The 15,262-nt window shown below is 33.8% G+C and overlaps 1 long non-coding RNA gene across 3 annotated transcripts; it reads right to left on the reverse strand.

Moving 5' to 3' along the window:
• Positions 1-205: 205 nt before the first annotated feature.
• LOC136232792 (uncharacterized) lies at positions 206-3,938 on the reverse strand. Of its 3 annotated transcripts, none has more exons than XR_010690617.1 (4): positions 2,468-3,934; positions 1,777-1,842; positions 580-1,567; positions 206-453 (listed from the first exon to the last, which is right to left on the reverse strand). It is a non-coding gene; the product is annotated as an uncharacterized lncRNA (long non-coding RNA). The 3 variants fall into 3 exon arrangements; XR_010690616.1 differs by lacking the exon at positions 206-453 and having other exon boundaries at positions 780-1,567; positions 2,468-2,536; positions 2,828-3,938; XR_010690615.1 differs by lacking the exon at positions 206-453 and having other exon boundaries at positions 780-1,567; positions 2,468-3,936.
• Between the last annotated feature and the right edge of the window lie 11,324 nt (positions 3,939-15,262).

A 15,262-nucleotide genomic window follows, 5' to 3' on the forward strand; every position in this document is an offset into this window, starting at 1 on the left:
TGTTAGAATCTTCCGATTTCTCTTCATCATCGCTTATATCAATCACCTCTTCATCATCGCTTGTATCAATCACCAACACAGGGATCCCTGTGCCGGTGATTAATACAAGCGATGATAAAGAGGTGATTGATATAAGCGATGATGAAGAGAAATTGGAAGATTCTAGCAGCGACCTGGAGATCCTTGATCAAGACCTGGGATCCCTGTGCCGGTGATTGGTATAAGCAATGATGAAGAGTTTCATCATCACTTATATTTATCACCGGCACAGGGATCTCCAGGTCGCTGCTAGAATCTTCCGATTTCTCTTCATCATCGTTTATATCAATCATCGGCACAGGCATCACACCTTTAGGTTGCAGTTGCACATTATGGCCATGCCTACCCCCTTGTTCTCAGTACTAACATCTGGCAGTTGTTTCTGTTCATTAAGAAGTACAGAACCCTGACAATCTGCATTTTATTAAAACAAAAAAAAGAGGTCAGTGAGCAATAAGAATAAAGTAATTGTTATCTTATTGAAGGGTAACTGAAATACAAAGCAATGGATTTTCAGCAAAAATAAATAAATACAGGTACCTTAGATTCGAAACGACGCATATTCAAAGGCATTGTTTGGAGGAAAGCATTTGAGACAAATTAATTCCTTTGAATCCCTATATAATCTACAATTCTCTCAAATTAACTTATTTCTAAAGAAAATAATGGAATTCTTTGCATAGTATCCTTGTTCTCAGTGCTAATATCTATTGGTTGTTTTTGTTCTTACAAAAATAACAGAACGCCAAAAACCTGTATTAATCTCATGAGATGTCAGTGAGCAATAAAAATGAAAAATTGTCATCTTCTTGAAGGATAATTGAAATACAAAGCAACAAGTTTACAACTAAGCCTTTTGCAGATAAAAGCAATGGATTTTCAGGAAAAATAATACAGGTATCTGATATCTTGTCAAAAGATTCTTGATCGGAGCCCTTCCCTGTGAGGTGCCGTTGGGATCGGCCGGGGACATTCTTAGCGTAAGTCAGTAACTTCTTAAGAGAATAAACTGTAATGACAAAGCAAAGAAGAGTGTGTAAGTGTACCTTTGATACCAGGAAGTTGGGGTATTTATATGCAATTGTGTAACAATCGCATTAATCCCATTTATTGTCATTGAATGTGGGTTTTGATGTTACTTTAGTTATACTTGAGGGTTTAAGTATTAAATGGAGTTATTAGTATCATCAATGTCGGAGGTTTCTCCTTCATAATGGTTTAGAGACCTTTGGATGGACCTGTCGCAAGAAACCTCCTTATATTCACCTGGCGGATACTGGTCTCTTTATTGATGGCTATTAATTGCCATTTAATTATATTTATTTCCTTCATGGATGGTTATAAGTGCGCCTTTTGGTATTCTTTAGAACCGTCGAGGTGTATGTATGCTCTCCTTGAGAACTATGGCGGGTCTCCATTACTTGCTCTTATTGGGCGTATCTTGCTATGGCGTGTCTCGTCATGGTCCATGCGGCGTGGCATAATGCTAGAGACTCTTTCCTTTTTCTTTATTATTTTCATATTCACCCTGCATTAATACTGCATTAATTATCATTAATTCTACTTTTATAAGGAATAATTCGGGTTGTTATCAATATCTTAAATATGAACTGACCCGCATAATCTTTTAGGCATTGTTTGGAAGAAAGAATTCAATTCAGCTGAATTCATAAATAATTTACTATCCTCTCCAAACTAGTTTTCTTAAAAATAACAATTGAATTCTTTGTATATTACCCTTGTTCTCAATGCTCATATCTGTTGCTTGTTTTTGTTCTTCCATAATAACATAATGCTGAAGATCTGCATTGAATATATGAGATGTCAATCGGCAATAAGAATGAAAGAATTGTCATCTTATTCAAAGGTAACTGAGATACTAAGCAACAAGTTTACGGCTAGGTTTTCTGCGTTTAAAAGCAATGGAATTTCAGCAAAGATAATACAGGTACCTCAAATTCAAAATGCCACACACATCCACAAATCCCTTGTTTGGAACAAATTTCATACAAGAAAAAAATCGAATTTTCTAAAATTCAATTCAATCCATGTACCATATCATTTCTTATATTTGGAAAACATTTTTAACATTAAGGAATTCAAGTACACATTGAGCAAATATGTGCTTCACAAACTACTCTACTCCCAATTGAACACAAATCTGTCATCTTTCTACTTTCCAGTTCTCACGTCACAAAAATATGAGAGAATTCAATTCTTTTAGATTCTTTTGCTAACAAACATGAAAATTGGGCAAAAAATACTCAATTGAATTGAATTCCGACCCATAAAAAGGTATCGAAACACTTTGCAAGGCATTGCTTGGAAATAAAGCATTGGGCAGAAAGGAATTCAGTTTAAGTCCTACACAATTTACAATTATCTCCAATTAATTTGTTTCGTAAAGAAAATTGTTTAATTGGTTTACCCTTCTTCTCGGTGATAATATCTGTTGGTTGTTTTTGTTCCTCTTCTAAAATAACAGAATGCTGAAAACCTGCAATAAAATCATGAGATGTCAGTCAGGTATAAAAATGAAGGAATTTGTCATCTTATTGAAGGGTAACTGGAATAAGAAGCAACTAGTTTACTGCTAAGCCTTTTGCAGATAACAGCAATGGATTTTCAGCAAAAATGATGCAGGTACCTTAAATTCGAAATCATATGCATATTCATTAAGGCTTTGTTTGGAAAGCATTTGAATGAAACGAATTCAGTTGAATTCCTTTACAATTTGCAACTCTCTCCAATTAACTTGTTTTCTAAAGAAATAATTGAATTATTTTACCCTTGTTCTCAGTGATAACATCTGTTGTTTTTGCTCCCCTTCTAAAACAATACAATGCTGAAAATCTTCATTTAAACCATGAGATGTCAATCAGCAATAAGAATGAAGGAATAGGCATCTTATTGAAGGTTAATTGAAATACTAAGCAACAACTTTATGGCAGGCATTTTGCAGATTAAATCAATGGATTTTCAGCAAAAGTAATATAGGTAACTTAAATTCGAAACGATTCAAACATTCATTAAGAAGCGCACCAAAATAAAACAAATAAGAAAATGGTAATATCTTAAAAAAGTATACTAATTTTTCTTTCTGAACAAAAAAAGGAAGTTTGATTAAAAAAAAAAAAAGGAAAGACATTGCCAGTATTAATAATATACAAGAAATCTTTTCCCGCATGAGACAAAGGGATATTTTGCACAATGTAAAAACCCATCTGCTACATGTTTTGAAAGATTTTTGGTATATATATAATAGTAATATACAGAAATCTTTAACCGAATCTTTAGAATTTTATGTACAAAACCTGCATATTACCATGTTCATAGCAAAAATCTGTATATTACCATTCTGTTCCATTCACCTGCAATATATACATTTGTTCACACCAAAAATCTTTCAAAACAAAACATTATGTTCATACCAAAAATCTATATATTGCCATTCCGTTCGATTCCCCTGCAATATTATATTAACATTCTGTTCATACCAAAAATCTTTCAAAACAAAACATCATACCAAATCATACAAAACAAATATATAATTGAACGTTTCCAATTAGAAAGTAGAGAGAGAAGGGAATGGGGAAGAACTAAGTCTGAGACATGTATAGGAATTAGGAATTAGTTTTAAGTATATTAGAGAGAGAGGAATATGAGAACTTCATTGATATAAATGAAAAGATAACGAAGAAGATGAGAGGCTTTTGGAAATTGTAAGATTTATTGAATGAAGAAATGAATTGCATTAGGATTTAGGAATGGAAAGAGATTATATAAATGAAAAGATAACGAAGAAGAGGAGAGCCTTTTGGAAATTGTAAGATTCATTGAATGAAGGAATGAATTGCATTAGGATTTAGGAATAGAAAGAGATTTCTGTGGTCTTTGGCAATTGGGGGGTGGAGCCAATAAAAGCAACTTAAGAAAGAAATAGGAATTAGTAATTAGAGTTTATTTAGATTTAGAGTTTATTTTATATTTTGTTTATCGGTTTTGATATATGCAGCCCTTAGGGCTGCATATAAGCACTAAATGCAATAGAATATTCTTTTATATTTTTAAGATGTATATTTATTATGCATCGAACTTCTAAATACACCAAAATTCATTTAATACAATCATAAATTCTTTTATATTTTCTATATCTGCATTAATTTTTTATTTTTTATTTTTTTGAAAAGATATCTGCATTTATTATTTCTACTGGTTATTTGTAACTGTGTTTGTAACAGAATAAAAGTTACAAATAACTCGTCGAAATAACACAGTTACAAATAACCTGTCAAAATGATAATGTTTAAGTCTGACAGATAAAAGTTACACACAAAAAATGCATACAACACGTCAAAATACAATTAACTGCTTTATTTTATCGACGAACTTCTTTGGAATATCTGATGTGATAGTTAAATAACTGTCAAATCAGTAAGTTCAAATTTTCTGTTGTGTAAGGATAAAATCGAACATACTTGACATTATTAGAGGTAAAATTGCACAAATTCATAGTTACAGGTAAATCTGCACTGTTTAAAAAACGTTAGAAGTTCAATGTATAATAAATGCAGGTTATTTGTAACTGTGTTATTTCGATGAGTTATTTGTAACTTTTATTCTGTTACTAATACAGTTATAAATAACCTGTCGAAATAATAATTTCAGATATATTTTTAAAAATAAAAAATTAATGCAGATATAGAAAATATAAAATAATTTATGATTGTATTAAATGAATTTTGGTGTATTTAGAAGTTCAATGCATAATAAATATACATCTTAAAAATACAAAAGAATATTCTATTGCATTTATTGCTTATATGCAACCCTAAGGGTTGCATATATCAAAACTGTAGTTTTTCTTTTTCTTTCTCCAGGGGCCCCACAGACTTTGGCATTTACAAAGCATAATATCGGAAAGGGTAAAATTCTTCATTATCTGCCCTTCCTAGCTTTCTCTATGAATTGGTTATTTGAGTTAGGGAAGTATTTTCAGATCTTAATGTACAAATGCTTTGTGAGTTTTGAGAGTTTATTTTAGAGGGTAGTCTAATTATTTTGGGGAGAGATAAAAATAGTAAAGATAATTATTTTTGGGTAATTTTGGGAAACACCCGAGTGCTACTATTTTTGTTTTATCTCATTGTAACTCTAGAAAATTTCTAGAGAACACCCTCTTGTAAACCTCATAAATTCAATAAAATTGAGATTTATTGCTTCCGCTAAATTGTCGCAATCCAAGAAAAATTCCTAACACATTCTTGGCCGTGTCTTCAGCCCCAAGATCTTCATTGATCTCAAGTTGCTAGTGGTCACCTTCGGGAATCTCCATTGGTCTTCCATAGGATCCTGATGCTGCAAGGCTTGTCCAACTCAAGTCAAGTACATAGTCATTCTCCTCATCTTAGCTAACTTCGTTTATATGGGCTGCTTGTGTCTACATTGAAATCCGCCATTGACAACTACAACTTTAGTAACGCTTGATGCTGCACAATAGCTTTGGGCATCAGGCTAAAAAATTAGAGTAATTGGGAAAATAGAGTTTATTCGGTTTAACGAGAGATGTTAAAGTAAAATCTGAATGAAGAAAGAAGAAAAAACAAAAATACATAAGCTTGTTAATCTTGCTTGATTTATTCTATGATATTCGAATAACTTTATCACTTCCAAATTTATTCCTCATTTCTGTATCAACATAATTTGAATTGATTTCTAATGTAATGAAATCTGAAGGACTAAATACCTTGAGTTTTATAACTAGATGGATTGGTAATCATGACATTTTGCGGGGAAATAAGTAATTCACCTCTTGAAATGTAACTATTTTATTCTGAATTAGAACTAAATGCGCATAAGCTTATACTGGAATAACATTGTTATCATGAACTGAACCAATAAGGCGTATATTCTCATATATATGAGTGGTTAGCAAAATTCATGTCAGCCTTAGCTGGCATTTATTATACATCAGTTATTTCGAAGTTCAAACACAGTTAATTTTTCATCGTCCAGTTGAAATGCGTGCAAATGAATAAATGTGCTGAATTCTACTGTTTGTCGCTCTGTCTCATGAATCTTCTCCACAACTATGTTGATTGAGTCCTGTCATATTTACTTAGTTTTTTTTTCTTTCTCTAGGGCCCCCACAGACTTTGGCATTTACAAAGCATAATACCGGAAAAGGTAAAATTCTTCATTATCTGCCCTTCCTAGCTTTCTCTATGAATTGGTTATTTGAGTTAGGGGAAGTATTTTCAGATCTTGAATGTACAAATTCTCTATGAAAAGGTAAAATTCTTCATTATCTGCCCTTCCTAACTTCGAAATAACTGATGTATAATAAATGCCAGCTAAGGCTGACATGAATTTTGCTAACCACTCATATATATGAGAATATACGCCTTATTGGTTCAGTTCATGATAACAGTGTTATTCCAGTATAAGCTTATGCGCATTTAGTTCTAATTCAGAATAAAATAGTTACATTTCAAGAGGTGAATTACTTATTTCCCCGCAAAATGTCATGATTACCAATCCATCTAGTTATAAAACTCAAGGTATTTAGTCCTTCAGATTTCATTACATTAGAAATCAATTCAAATTATGTTGATACAGAAATGAGGAATAAATTTGGAAGTGATAAAGTTATTCGAATATCATAGAACAAATCAAGCAAGATTAACAAGCTTATGTATTTTTGTTTTTTCTTCTTTCTTCATTCAGATTTTACTTTAACATCTCTCATTAAACCGAATAAACTCTATTTTCCCAATTACTCTAATTTTTTAGCCTGATGCCCAAAGCTATTGTGCAGCATCAAGCGTTACTAAAGTTGTAGTTGTCAATGGCGGATTTCAATGTAGACACAAGCAGCCCATATAAACGAAGTTAGCTAAGATGAGGAGAATGACTATGTACTTGACTTGAGTTGGACAAGCCTTGCAGCATCAGGATCCTATGGAAGACCAATGGAGATTCCCGAAGGTGACCACTAGCAACTTGAGATCAATGAAGATCTTGGGGCTGAAGACACAGCCAAGAATGTGTTAGGAATTTTTCTTGGATTGCGACAATTTAGCGGAAGCAATAAATCTCAATTTTATTGAATTTATGAGGTTTACAAGAGGGTGTTCTCTAGAAATTTTCTAGAGTTACAATGAGATAAAACAAAAATAGTAGCACTCGGGTGTTTCCCAAAAATACCCAAAAATAATTATCTTTATTATTTTTATCTCTCCTCAAAATAATTAGACTACCCTCTAAAATAAACTCTCAAACTCACAAAGCACAATTGTGCCTCTCTCACTCTACATTGTTTCTCTTTCTATTAACTCCTTTTTTCTCTTTTTCCACAATGCCTCAAACTAAATGGGCATCCTTACTTTTATAGCCAAGGATGAAGCTTCCACTAATTAATTGTGCCAGCATTTTGCTGGCACAATTAATTCTTCATTTGACCACCGAATTCGGTGGTCAATTTTTTTTTTCTTTTATTACAAATTATAAAAACCAATCCCTCAATAATACAAATTACAAAAATAGTCCTTCTTCAATTGGGACTTCACAACAATTTCATTTAATTGTTTTAAATTAATAGTTAATTTTCTCAACAATCTTTCCCTTAATTATTAATTTAAAACCTTCATTTTTTTATCATCACCTTGTAAACGGAGCACTTCTCTCCGCAAACAACTTCTCGGAGCACTTCTCTCCAAATTAAGCAAATTCTTCTTCGTCAACATGATCTGTCACATTGACACTTTCTTTTCTCTTGTTTCTGCAATTCCGTTGCACGTGCCCAAACTTCTTGCACTTGAAACATTGAGGCTTCCCCTTATGCCAGCAGTCATTCTCATTATGACCATGCTTTTTGCAATGACCACATTGAGGAATTTCCCTTTTTCCTTTTGAATCTTGGACAAGGAAAACTCCCTCAACTGCTTCCTCATTTTCTCCATTTCCTCACGCCCAATTCTTTGGTGCGTGACTCTAATATCAGCGTGAGCGCCAATATTGAACCTGACTCTGCTACCACTATTAGGAATTTTTCTTGGATTGCGATAATTTAGCGGAAGCAATAAATCTCAATTTTATTGAATATGTGAGGTTTACAAGAGGGTGTTCTCTAGAAACTTTCTAGAGTTACAATGAGATAAAACAAAAATAGTAGCACTCGGGTGTTTCCAAAAAATACCCAAAAATAATTATTTTTACTATTTTTATCTCTCCCCAAAATAATTAGACTACCCTCTAAAAAAACTCTCAAAACTCACAATGCACAATTGTGCATCTCTCACTCTACATTGTTCCTCTCTCTATTAACTCCCTTTTTCTCTTTTTCCACAATGCCTCAAACTAAATAGGCATCCTTGGCTTTTATAGCCAAGGATGAGGCTTCCACTAATTAATTGTGCCTGCATTTTACTGGCATAATTAATTCTTCATTTGACCACCGAATTCGGTGGTCAATTTTCTTTTTTTTTTCTTTTATTACAAATTACAAAAACCAATCCCTCAATAATACAAATTATAAGAATAGTCCTTCATCAGTTGGAACTTCACAACAATTTCATTTAATTGTTTTAAATTAATAGTTAATTTTCTCAACAGAATGATAACCCTTTTCGTAATTTAAAGAGATATTAATACATGTATTGATTTGAATGGAGTGAAGATTGAAGTTGATGGTTTTCATTGTAAGAACACGAGGATTATTTAAAGGGGGAAGCTAGTTTAGAAAAGTATTTTTAATGGAAAGCAATTGCTGAAAATCCTAATGCACCATTTGTGAATCTTAAATTGAAGGGTAAGAGAGTTGAAGTGCGAAGGCATACATAGTTGTTAATGGCGATGCCATGACAACACCATGGTGCAAGAGCACAATGCTCAAGGTCGTGCGCCTTAGCACCCCCTAAGTCTAGCCATGTTGCTTTAGCAACGACAACCTTTTTGCGCCTGGACAAGGTTATCAGAGGAGCTTGATGGCATGCCTTTTGTGTCACAAGTATTCTTTTAGGGTTTTATATTATTCACCCACATGTTCAAACTCCACCATTGGATTAGGCACATCTAGAGTCCAAATAAACAAAAACAACAGGAAAGCAGACAAACTTTCAAATTGAACCATCAGAGAAAAAAATAGAGAGAAAGATGCATAATGAGAAACAAAGGGAAAGAAGAAGCTGTAAAATAACAGAGGAAAAAAAAAAGCAAACAGCCAGAACTTGAAGTTGGAGATTTTTTATAAGTAGCTGTTAGTAAACTTAGGATTTACTATTATTTAAAACTTTAGAATATAAGGTTTATTGCATGTTAGAATTTACGATTAAATATATTGACATGATTTCGTATTTATTGCATTTTAACTTTAAAGGTAGCATTTTCTTATATTTTAAATATTATTATTTATGGTGGTTTTACATAAAGTTACTTTTAGTGCGCCATGGGTCACGCATGCGCTTGTGCCAAGGCTCCAGGACCCGTAGCGTCGTAGCGTGCCTTGAGCATTTAATAACAATGAGTAAAACATTGAAATTAAGCTTCGGAATTATATTATGGAATTGTATGATCCATTACTTCAAAGCAAAATGGTCACGAATCAATAAGCTCATCCTATTTAGATTTATATTCTATTTCTTAAATGAGTTTTATTCCTAATAGAATTAGGAACTAATTTGATTTCCCACATAGGATAGTTACCATTTAGGATAGGTCTTGAATTCCACAAGTATTGGTTATTCTCTATTCCTAATTAGTTGTTGTTTCCTATTCCTAATTAGTTGCTGCGTATGCACCCCTAGCTTGCATTATTTTATTCCTATTTAGTAATTCTGTCACTTCCATTTAAAGGGGGGTCATTAATAAAATAGCCATCAATTGAAAATAAAATTAAAGCTCAAGAGGTCATGGAGTTCTCTCTTAACGAGCTACTAACTGTTTGAACAAACTAGGTAAGGCAGAAAGGAAAACTCCTAAGCATTATTTTCTAGAAGATTATAGGGTACAAGGTCCCGTAACTAGATCTCAAACCCGTGTTCATAACAAAAGTATTTTTGTTGATGAGTATGCAGAATTTTAATATTTTATCAATGCATATTGACTTTTATGAAAACGTGTTGTTTCCTATTCCTCATTAGTTGCTGCCTACTCAACCCTAGCTAGCATTATTTTATTCCTATTTTGTAAGAAAACGAGCCACTAACTGTTTGAACAAAATAAGTAAGGCCGTAAGGGAAGGAAGACTCCTAAGCAGTCTTTTCTAGAAGATTATAGGGTACAAGTTCCCGTAACTAGATCCCAAATTCATGTTCATAACAAAAACATTTTTGTTGACAAGTATGTAGAATTTAAGAATTTATCAATGCATATTGATTTTTATGAAAGTAACATGTTGTTTTCTCTTTCTAATTAGTTGTTGCCTACGCAGCCCTAGCTAGCATTATTTTATTCCTATTTTCTAATTCTGTCTCTTCAATTTGAAGCAAAGATCATTAATAAAATAGCCATCAGTTGAAAATCAAATTAAAACTCATAAGATCATGGAGTTCTCTCTTTACGAGCTACTAACTGTTTGAACAAATAGGTACCGCCGTAAGGGAAGGCAGACTCCTAAGAATTCTTTTCTAGAAGACTATAAGGCACAGGGTATCGTAACATTATCCTAAACCCGTATTCATTACAAAAATATTTTTTTCCTGACAAGTATGTAGAATTTAATAATTTATGAATGCATATTGATTTTTATGAAAGTAAAGTGTTGTTTCCTATTCCTAAAGTGTTGAAAGTCAAATTAAAACTGATAAGATCATGGAGTTCTCTCTTTACGAGCTACTAACTGTTTGAATAAAATAGGTACCGCCGTAAGGGAAGGCAGAATCCTAAGAATTCTTTTCTAGAAGACTATAAGGTACAGGGTATCATAACATTATCCCAAACCCGTATTCATTACAAAGATATTTTTTCTGACAAGTATGTAGAATTTAATAATTTATGAATGCATATTGATTTTTATGAAAGTAAAGTGTTGTTTCCTATTCCTAATTACTTGCTGCCTACACAGCCCTAGCTAGCATTATTTTATTCCTATTTTGTCATTCTGTCTCTTCCATTTAATTAAAGAGGAGATCATTAATAAAATAGCCATCAGTTGAAAATCCAACTAAAGCTCAAGAGATCGTGGAATTCTATGTTAATGAGATATTAGCTGTTTGAATAAAAAAGTAAGGTCGTAAGGGAAGGAAGACTCCTAAGCATTATTTTCTAGAAGATTATAGGGTACAAGGTCCCGTAACTAGATCTCAAACCCGTGCTCATAACAAAAGTATTATTTTTCACGAGTATGTAGAATTTAATAATTTATCAATGCATATTGGTTTTTATGAAAGTAATGTGTTGTTTCCTATTCCTAATTAGTTGCTGCCTACGCAGCCCTAGCTAGCATTATTACACTCCTATTTTGTAATTATATCTCTTCCATTTTAAAGGGGATATCATTAATAAAACAGCCATCAGTTGAAAATGCAATTAAAACTCTAGAGATCGTTGAGTTCTCTCTTAACGAGCTATTAACTGTTTGAACAGAATAGGTAAGGCCGTAATGGAAGGAAGACTCCTAAGCATTCATTTCTAGAAGATTATAGGGTATAAGGTCCCATAACTAGATCCCAAACCCTTGTTCATAACAAAAAATATTTGTATTGACAAGTATTTAATAATTTATCAATGCATATTGGTTTTTATGAAAGTAATAAGTTGTTTCCTATTCCTAATTAGTTGTTGTATACACAGCCCTAGCTAGCACTATTTTACTCCTATTTAGCAATTCTGTCGCTTCCATTTAAAGGGGAGATCATTAATAAAATAGCCATTAGTTGAAAATCCAATTAAAGCACATGAGATTGTGGAGTTCTCTCTATACGAACGGCTTCCGTCATGGAGTATTATCGAGGAGATCGAATTCCCGATGCCCAAGCTACAGCTTGGACGTGGCTGATGCTCGGTTCCATCTTGTTCGTAGATAAGAGTGGTGACCGCATCCGACCTTCCTACCTGTTGGAGGTGCAGGACTCAAAAGTTAGAGCCATTGGACTCTCGTGGGGCTCGGCTGCACTAGCATATTTATACCGTCATATAGGTATTTCTAGCAGAGGAGACTGCGAGCAGATCACGGGTTGTTTGACACTGCTTCAGACATGGATTTATGAGTACTTCTCATGTTTCAGGCCTCATCGGGAGGGAGTTACAATGGACCCCGATCTTCTTAGGGCTTCCATATGGCCATCTATAGCATTGGAGAAGACTGATGATCGGCTGAGATCATATCGTGCCCGGATTGATAGATTGACTGTGGATGAGGTACAATTTCCATTTAATTATAAATACTATGCAATTAAAACAAATTTGTATTACTTGTATGTTAATGTAGTTGTATACATCTGTAGGTCATGTGGATGCCGTATGGTCCTGATGCCAATACGGGTACCCCAAGGACGACATACGCCGGATGGATATGATACCGGGATGTGATCGAGTCGTACATACCAGGGAGATGCCTTCGACAGCTTGGTTATGTGTAGACCACCCCAGACCGATCTTGAGGTCGTACAAGGCCGTACGTCCCTGATCCAGCTTGAAGTATCGGGTAGAGGTGCCCGCGGATATGGCCTAGGATATTTGGGACTCGTTTCCTGAGGCGTCCGTGCTTATATTATCTCGGTTCACTCCAGCACGGACTCCTTCGGACTCTGAGGATCAGTACATGCATTGGTACACCCGTCATTCACACCCTCATCTACTGTCGGAGATTACTGCACCCGCACTGACTGTTCATACTTGCTTGATTTATTCTATGATATTCGAATAACTTTATCACTTCCAAATTTATTCCTCATTTCTGTATCAACATAATTTGAATTGATTTCTAATGTAATGAAATCTGAAGGACTAAATACCTTGAGTTTTATAACTAGATGGATTGGTAATCATGACATTTTGCGGGGAAATAAGTAATTCACCTCTTGAAATGTAACTATTTTATTCTGAATTAGAACTAAATGCGCATAAGCTTATACTGGAATAACATTGTTATCATGAACTGAACCAATAAGGCGTATATTCTCATATATATGAGTGGTTAGCAAAATTCATGTCAGCCTTAGCTGGCATTTATTATACATCAGTTATTTCGAAGTTCAAACACAGTTAATTTTTCATCGTCCAGTTGAAATGCGTGCAAATGAATAAATGTGCTGAATTCTACTGTTTGTCGCTCTGTCTCATGAATCTTCTCCACAACTATGTTGATTGAGTCCTGTCATATTTACTTAGTTTTTTTTTCTTTCTCTAGGGCCCCCACAGACTTTGGCATTTACAAAGCATAATACCGGAAAAGGTAAAATTCTTCATTATCTGCCCTTCCTAGCTTTCTCTATGAATTGGTTATTTGAGTTAGGGGAAGTATTTTCAGATCTTGAATGTACAAATTCTCTATGAAAAGGTAAAATTCTTCATTATCTGCCCTTCCTAACTTCGAAATAACTGATGTATAATAAATGCCAGCTAAGGCTGACATGAATTTTGCTAACCACTCATATATATGAGAATATACGCCTTATTGGTTCAGTTCATGATAACAGTGTTATTCCAGTATAAGCTTATGCGCATTTAGTTCTAATTCAGAATAAAATAGTTACATTTCAAGAGGTGAATTACTTATTTCCCCGCAAAATGTCATGATTACCAATCCATCTAGTTATAAAACTCAAGGTATTTAGTCCTTCAGATTTCATTACATTAGAAATCAATTCAAATTATGTTGATACAGAAATGAGGAATAAATTTGGAAGTGATAAAGTTATTCGAATATCATAGAACAAATCAAGCAAGATTAACAAGCTTATGTATTTTTGTTTTTTCTTCTTTCTTCATTCAGATTTTACTTTAACATCTCTCATTAAACCGAATAAACTCTATTTTCCCAATTACTCTAATTTTTTAGCCTGATGCCCAAAGCTATTGTGCAGCATCAAGCGTTACTAAAGTTGTAGTTGTCAATGGCGGATTTCAATGTAGACACAAGCAGCCCATATAAACGAAGTTAGCTAAGATGAGGAGAATGACTATGTACTTGACTTGAGTTGGACAAGCCTTGCAGCATCAGGATCCTATGGAAGACCAATGGAGATTCCCGAAGGTGACCACTAGCAACTTGAGATCAATGAAGATCTTGGGGCTGAAGACACAGCCAAGAATGTGTTAGGAATTTTTCTTGGATTGCGACAATTTAGCGGAAGCAATAAATCTCAATTTTATTGAATTTATGAGGTTTACAAGAGGGTGTTCTCTAGAAATTTTCTAGAGTTACAATGAGATAAAACAAAAATAGTAGCACTCGGGTGTTTCCCAAAAATAATTATCTTTATTATTTTTATCTCTCCCCAAAATAATTAGACTACCCTCTAAAATAAACTCTCAAACTCACAAAGCACAATTGTGCCTCTCTCACTCTACATTGTTTCTCTCTCTATTAACTCCTTTTTTCTCTTTTTCCACAATGCCTCAAACTAAATGGGCATCCTTACTTTTATAGCCAAGGATGAAGCTTCCACTAATTAATTGTGCCAGCATTTTGCTGGCACAATTAATTCTTCATTTGACCACCGAATTCGGTGGTCAATTTTTTTTTTCTTTTATTACAAATTATAAAAACCAATCCCTCAATAATACAAATTACAAAAATAGTCCTTCTTCAATTGGGACTTCACAACAATTTCATTTAATTGTTTTAAATTAATAGTTAATTTTCTCAACAATCTTCCCCTTAATTATTAATTTAAAACCTTCATTTTTTTATCATCACCTTGTAAACGGAGCACTTCTCTCCGCAAACAACTTCTCGGAGCACTTCTCTCCAAATTAAGCAAATTCTTCTTCGTCAACATGATCTGTCACATTGACACTTTCTTTTCTCTTGTTTCTGCAATTCCGTTGCACGTGCCCAAACTTCTTGCACTTGAAACATTGAGGCTTCCCCTTATGCCAGCAGTCATTCTCATTATGACCATGCTTTTTGCAATGACCACATTGAGGAATTTCCCTTTTTCCTTTTGAATCTTGGACAAGGAAAACTCCCTCAACTGCTTCCTCATTTTCTCCATTTCCTCACGCCCAATTCTTTGGTGCGTGACTCTAATATCAGCGTGAGCGCCAATATTGAACCTGA

Source organism: Euphorbia lathyris, chromosome 6 (assembly GCF_963576675.1).
Source record: "Euphorbia lathyris chromosome 6, ddEupLath1.1, whole genome shotgun sequence".
In the NCBI taxonomy this organism is placed as follows: Eukaryota; Viridiplantae; Streptophyta; class Magnoliopsida; order Malpighiales; family Euphorbiaceae; genus Euphorbia; species Euphorbia lathyris.